This window comes from Patella vulgata, chromosome 5 (assembly GCF_932274485.2).
Source record: "Patella vulgata chromosome 5, xgPatVulg1.2, whole genome shotgun sequence".
In the NCBI taxonomy this organism is placed as follows: domain Eukaryota; kingdom Metazoa; phylum Mollusca; class Gastropoda; family Patellidae; genus Patella; species Patella vulgata.
Genome location: NC_065883.2, coordinates 70,900,461 through 70,906,898, shown reverse-complemented (window position 1 = coordinate 70,906,898; position 6,438 = coordinate 70,900,461).

Genomic DNA, 6,438 nt, shown 5'->3' with positions numbered 1-6,438 from the left:
GCTAATGATGCCTGGCATGCACTCCGGCAGCTAGTGAGGTCTAGCATGCACACCGACAGCTAATGACGTCTGGCATTCACTCCGTCAGCGTAAGGGGGGGGGGGATGGTCGAATGGTTAGCACGTGCGTGCTGTATCATAAGGCCTGTCATTGAGTCAACTGGCGTGGTTTCGAATCCCCGGTTGTACGTGACAAGGAGTAGGGTCGCCTGTCCAACCTCGTGGGTTTTTTTCGGGTCCTCCGGTTTCCTGCCACTGCTAAAGACCCCTACGCGCAAGCGAATTATTGAAATAAAATTAAAACCATATGTTAGTCCCGAAATGACCTAGTTTGTGTCAGGTGGACGTTAAACCCCCATTTCTCTATCTCTCTCTCTCTCTCTCCCGTCAGCGTAATACGAATATCTCAAAGGATAATGTGCTGTTATTTTCCCTGCGTTATCCCCAGATTCTATCTAATGTTAGTTTCGCACAATCACGGTTCGTGCTACGATTGAGATCGTGGTTTTAATCGCTGTGCTCATATCAGGTCGTATCATATATACGTCGTAGCAATCGTGTTGCTCGAACGTATCTGGACGTACCAGATCATGGACGCAACAGGGACGATCCTATCGTAACGCCTCGCACGACAGTGGAACCTAGCATTAGCGACTGACAGATCTCGTGTGGATATTGAAGGTATATCTCAAACGAAATTTTCAATAATCCATTTAGGAGTGGTGCGATTTCATTAGGCCTCTGTATACATGGTGCGTGCTATTAATAAGTCCTCGACAACTCCAAAACTGACAACCGGATAACGCTGAAAATCGATAGGGATCACTTTGAAAAACGGTGGCTCGCTAACCTGGAGTTCCCGTGTACGACCCCTGTCTTGTATGACGCAGTTCATCGATATTTTCCGGAGTTGTTCCCCCTTGTCAGTGGTGCAGGACGGAAGGTCTGACAAGGCACAACGGATAGTAATTCAGCTGGGTGGACGAACCGAGGTCCCATGTACACATTGGTGTGTACGTAAAAGAACCCTTAACAGTTGTAATTCGATATAGGTCGAGACTCTTCCCGATATGGCGAACCTTCCATTTTTCTCTGGCAATGTATTTCGGTTTTACGGACACAAACATCAAAGAATGCGACCATATAATAATCATAGAAATATAATTGTTAAATGAAATCGCTCGCAGCTTAGTTTTTGAATATTATAATACTTGAGACCTTGTGCTATAACTCTTGTGGAAATTTCGTTTTAGTTAATGATTGATTCATTCTGAAAATTCGGTTGACAAAGAAAATATTCGGGCAAATAGCCTCAGCCCAACCACCCCCCATCACCCCCGCCCCACCCAACTGAGATTGCCCCCCCCCCCACGTCTATGCGCATTAGATTGAATTTCGAGTTAACGAGAAATGGCGATGTCGGAATGACAAGAGCAGTAACTCCAAAACGGAAAATCGATAGGAATCATCTCCTTACTGTGCTTTATACCATAAAAATCCGTATGTATTTTCATACAATTAATGCACAGATAAGATACAGGGGTATTATTCACAACAACTTAAAGAAAAAAATATCTCGTGGAATCAAAATTTTTATTGGTTGGTAGTTAACACCCTAGCCAATAAAAAGACCGTATTCTTTACATATTTTACATTAATACCCTTGCGCTAAAATGATACGTTCAGAGGACTGAAGAGACGACTATTTTGTTTTTCATAGAAACATACCTTAAAGTTGTTTAGTGTAGAGCAATAACCTTTTAGCGACAAGGGTATACTATCAAATCGATATGATATTAAATAGCTGTCAAAATAACTATACTTATTAAAGGGCATATGGCTCAATATTTTGGAATCTAAAAATAGTCGTAAATGGGTCTAATATGTAATTTGAATGTATATAAAGTGATTTTTTATTCAATATGTAAAAAGAAAAAACTTATCGTAATAAATTATCTAATCAATTATGTTCGGTAAAATATGTGATCACTAAAAATTGAAAATCGAAATTGAACGACAGTCGTTTAATTTTGCTTAGTCCAATCTACACGTTTTTATATTATTATTTTGTCGTTTGTGTATCAGCCATTACAAATTACTTCCGCATTGTCTTGTAGGATATCAATCTGATTAAAACACAGGTCCTATTTCGTTTCGTTTTTATAGTTCAAAATTTCGTTTTACTTGTCTTAGGATCTGAAAAAAGTTTTTATCATTGACGTGTTCTGGATGATGTGAGGGGTTATCCAATGAAACGGTCTGTTACGACGAGTTATTTGCCTTGTGATGCACGGAACTGTGGCTAAACCACTAGAAACGTCAACGCTGATTGATTAATCAATGTCTGACGTCATACGATCAAAAGCCTCTCGTTTGACACCTTACGTGAACTCCCACAATAACTTGTCAGATCGTCATGTAGTGTAGGCCATCGAAAGTATGAAAAAAACGAAACGAAATATAGATTTGTATTTTACTCATATTGGTAGAATACAAGACTAGTGTACAGATTATAAAATGGTCATGGTGTCTTCTATCCATCTTGAATTAGGAGGGCATCATTTCACAGCAACCTAAAATATTCAATGTTGATAGAAATGGAGTAAAATTCAATTCTAAATCGTGTTTTTAATTTCGAATATTATAAAAATTATTGAGTTGGAGGTTTAGCCCCTTTATGCATAAGATCTCAGTTACGGAACATAATTAATCTACATATTATTGTTGCAGTTAAACCCGTGGGTCTATTGGGCCAATGATAAGTTATTATTAGACAAGTAATTGTTTTACATATCATGACATGGATATCAATTGACCCATGAACCTTCCTCTTCCTTTTCCATTTAGATTGGGGGAGGGGGGCGAATGGTTAGCGCGTGTGCATTGTATCATAATTATTTTATTGAGTCAGGTGGCGGGGTTTTGATTACCCGCTTGTACGAGAAAAGGAGATGGGTCGCCTGTCCAAACTCGTGGCTTTTCTCCGGGTCCCCCGGTTTCCTCCCACGAACCTTTCGACCCATGACCTTCTCTCCCTCTTCCATTTAGATAGTCGGGTTGCAAAGCCGAATGGTTAGCGCTTGCGTATTGTATCATAATGTCTTTCATTGAGTCAAGTGGCGTGTTTTCGATTTCCCACTTGTACGGGACAAGGATTGGGGTCGCCTGTCCAACCTCGTGGGTTTTCTCTGGGTCCCCCGGTTTCCTCCCATTGCTAAAAACCCAGACGCCCAAGCGTATGTTATTCCCGAAAGGACCTAGTTTGTGTCAAGTGGACGTTAAACTCCAACCTTCTCTCTCTTCATTTTTAATAGGGGGGTTGGATGGCTGAATGGTTAGCGTGCGCGCGCTGTATCATAAAGTCTGTCATTGAGTCGACTGGTGTGGTTTCGAATCCCCGGTTGTACGTGACAAGGAGTAGGGTCGCCTGTCCAACCTCGTGGGTTTTCTCCGGGTCCTCCGGTTTCCTCCCACTGCTAAAGACCCCTACGCGCAAGCGAATTATTGAAATAAAATTAAACCATATGTTAGTCCCGAAATGACCTAGTTTGTGTCGAGTGGACGTTAAACCCCATTTCTCTCTCTCTCTCTCTCTCATTTTTAATAACAGTATATAAGCGTAAACATATTAACTTCAGAGAGGCATTTGATTGGATTGACTCATATTCGTTTATGTAAACACAGTGTAGATATCAATTTCTTGAAAAGAATATAAATGGTATAGAAGATAATCCATTGTAATTAGATTAAATAACCAAAGGTATAGTCTATTATTATATATAAGTTTATGTAATATAGATAGTATATCAGTGACCTTCAATTCAAAATTGTAAAACAGAACACGTGCTTGCCAATTTGTACACCTGACCTTCAATTCACAATTGTAAAAAAGGAACACGTGCTTGTCAATTTGTACACCTGACACTGTGTACATGTGTCCCACTAGAACGACTAAACCCTATCCTTTGCATACCCTCTTGCCCTGCACCATTGACACGGGGAAAACGCGCCGATAAATCCCGAGGACATTTCTTAGAGATTTAAATTCAGGACCATTTGGGTTGATATAGTTACTATTTAAGGATTTATGTTTTCTAAAATGAAATCGTTGTTTAAATTGATATAATTAAAATTCAGATCCATCGTATGTTATAGCCGATATCTACATTCATCGTTCTGCACCAATCATCGTAGAATGCTGATTCTACACCAGTTATTGTACAACGTTGATTCTACACGACTCATCGGAAAAGGTTGATTGTGCGCTACGCGTCGTAAAACATTGATTCTACACACTGTAATCCGGGTATCATTTAATCGTGTATATCTAGTACTAATTTCTTTCACATTTGTTTAATATCAAATATTTGTTTAAAAAGTCGTAAAAATCGTTTAAAATCACCCCAAATCATTTAATTTGTACTTGTGCCCACTTTAAAGCTGACTGATTAATTTTGACAATGAGTGCCCAATTTACATTTACAAGTATTTAATTTCCTGACCACTGTTCAAAAATTAATCATTAACCATCCATAATCAATTGTGTTGTTTATTTTTTAACAGTGATCAAGAAATTAAACGGTTATAAATTGAACACACATTATCAAAGTTGAATGGTCAGCTTTAAACTGACACAAGTACAAATTGGATGATTTTTTAAATCATTTTTATGAATTTTTAAACAAAGATTTGATATTGAATGGATGTGAAATAAATTAGTCCTAAAACACAAGATTAAATGATACCCAGTCTACAGTGTCACCAGTCATTGTAAAACGTTGGTTCTTCACCACTCACAGGAAAAGGCTGATTGTATCGTAAAACACTGATTCTACACCACTCTTCGTAAAACTTTGATTCTGCACCACACATCGTAAAAAGTTGACTGTGCACCCACCCCCTCCTCCCCGCGAATGCTAGAATCATGTTCAGGAAGTAAATATATGTACATTAAAGATATCCCCCATATACGAAAACATATTCCATTGACATGGTATGCAAGATATGCCGACATTTTCAGGAGATAGGTGTAGAATAGAGGAATAGAGACAATCTTGTAGCGTGAAGGCCCCCCCCCCCCAACAAACACACACACACACACTCCCTCTCTGTCTCCATATGTCATTTCAGGGCTAAAACATGGTTCAAATTTATTTCAATAAATAGTTTGCGCGTAGGGATGTTTAGCAGTGGAGGGAATGAATGAATGGGTGAAATATGGCTTAATGGCACGTCAGTACTAACCGGGCTATACTGCGCCAAAAATATGGTGATTCTTGCGAGACAAGCTAAATCATGTCACTTTTTGAAAGGGGTGGACTATTTAGATTTTACACTTGAACGTTGACGTGGCTACATATATCACTTCCAACGCAATAACTGATCTCAACAAAGACAATGGTTTATACCCCCCCCCCCCTCCGCAAATAATTTCATTATTAATCCCCATAACCGCTTTAAAATTTACAATTTTATCCCTAAAAGTCAAACTAAAATTGCAGAAAAAGAGGAGGAACAAAATATATGGGAAACAATAGTTATTATTAGCTTAGATTAAAAAAAAGTAGCTTGTTTAGTCATTTAAATCCCATCTGCTGCTATCTGAAATGAAATGAAATGGGTTTAACGTCCTACTGTTCTGCTCCGACCGGGCTAATGAAGACGGCCATACGCCATGCAGTGTACTTTGAGTGTGCTATGGCTTACTCTTATGTCGAATTTCAACTGCCAAGGGAACTTTTACGTGCACGCCAATGTATACACGAGTCCTCGTTTTTTTGTTCCACCCGAACAACTAGACAGATGTCCTTGTCACGCCCTCCGCCCTGCACCACTGACAAGGGGAAACCACGCCGGAAAATCCCGGCCTTTAAATGCTCACTATGTCTTAAATATTGGATATTAGGATTCTATTTTTTGACGGTAAGATAGTTACATCAATATTGATTGTTGAAGTCTATTTCGTGTTTTATGAAAATATCGAGTTAGAGGTTTAGCTCCTTTAGTGGGATTTGTGTTGAAATTGACGTTTGAGAGAACCACTTAATAGTTGCCAGGCGTATTACCCGTCTGCACTTTCCTATAATAATACCTACAGTAGCAACTCAAAGGAATGTATTAGAACATTATTACCGATATTCACTTTTTACAGTATATTATTGTATTATATCATAGTTACCTTTTTGTTTATTCAGCAACTACGCAAAATAATTTAGTTAAGTTATAGTTTCACTTCTGTTTATTGGTGCTCTGATTACTGTAATATTTATAATATTGAAACTATCCTACTTCTATGGTATTATTATATTCCTTATATTTTATTTATTATTTTAATTGTATTTATTATGATAATTGTATTTATCATTATCCCTTTTCTACATTTTTAATGTTATTTTTAAATTGTATATTATTAAATGGTAGTACTCTAATTTTTATAATA